Genomic DNA, 1620 nt, shown 5'->3' on the forward strand with positions numbered 1-1620 from the left:
TAAGCATCTAAAGTGAAAAGAGTACTATCTACGAGAGCTACAGCTAACTATACCCAACTGGGCCCCCATAAGCCCAGTCGGGACACTCGTACGCAAGTTAAATAAAAACCCGAACGAACCCCCATAAGTTCGCCGAGTACACAGAATAGCTATAACTACCAAGGCTAGGAACCAAGAATCTGTGATGTCAGGAACCGAAGTACTGTATCACTTCCAAAACCCAGAATCTCCAAGAGTCAATCGATATAGGGGTGACTTAGGGGTCGAGGCCGGGACTGGGACCCAGATGCTCGCCCGAATATTCAAAGTGGCCAAGGCCGGGACTGGGTACCCAGATGCTTGCCATAATACATAAGTGCGGGACTGGGTACCCGGATGCTCGCCGTAATACATCGGTGCGGTCGAGGCCGGGACTGTGTACCCGGATGCTCGCCGTAATACATCGGTATGATCGAGGCCAGGACTGGATACCCGGATGCTCGTCATACTAGCAAGTCGGTGGAGGCCGGGACTGAGTACCCGGATGCTCCCCGATAATTCAGAACGGAGGCCGGGACTGGGTACCCGGATGCTCATAGATAATTTATCCCATGGTTTCGAATATATCCTTTCCAACTAATCAACAACAGTATCGAGAATTTTCTCCCCAATGTGTCAACTGATATGCCGCCAAAACTTGAACTGGAGCCAAAGCCAAACGATCATGAATTCTAGTATTGCCAACGCATCTAAAAAGTTATGACTATATCGAGTTATGGGTGTGAGTGTTATTAAGAGCAAGGGTATCGCCTAGCTAAGGCCAACTACTAGGCACTAGCCCGCTACACCATTCTACAGGGATCTAAGTCCACCGGAGCGACGCCGGGCATATAAAGCAAGTTTACATCCTATACTAAGGCCAACATACTCCACAGTATCAAGAACATGCTCATTCAACTCTCCTTATAATACTAACAAATAACGATAAGATACACATGCTTCTAAATACCTGAAAAACCTGATAACAAGCCTAAAGCATGATTTCTAACACCTATACTAAGGCCAACATACTCCACAGTATCAACAACATGCTCATTCAACTCTCCTTATAATACTAACAAATAACGACAAGATACATCTGCTTCTAAATACCCGAAAAACCCGATAACAAGCCTAAAACATGATTTCTAACACCTATACTAAGGCCAACATACTCCACAGTATCAACAACATGCTCATTCAACTCTCCTTATAATACTAACAAATAACGACAAGATACACATGCTTCTAAATATCTGAAAACCCAATAATAAGCCTAAAGCATGATTTCTAACACCTAAGATATACAATCAAACTACCCAACCCAAATTCCAACTATTTCAACATGCTTTCACACATTCCAGCTCAATCTAAAGAATGATAAACCGTAGCCTACCTGTAGGCTAAACACGCGAGCTTCAAATCACTGTGCTGGAGTTTTTTTCCTTTCGAACGACCTCATAACGCTGCCAAACTGTCAAAAATAGAACCACAACGTCGATACGGTCGTTTAGACACTAATTTCATAATTTTTGGAAATGGACCAATTTTTGGGTCGAAAACAGGAATTGTGGGGCCCACATACGAAATTCCGGATTTGAC

Source organism: Solanum dulcamara, chromosome 8 (genome assembly GCF_947179165.1).
Source record: "Solanum dulcamara chromosome 8, daSolDulc1.2, whole genome shotgun sequence".
NCBI lineage: Eukaryota > Viridiplantae > Streptophyta > Magnoliopsida > Solanales > Solanaceae > Solanum > Solanum dulcamara.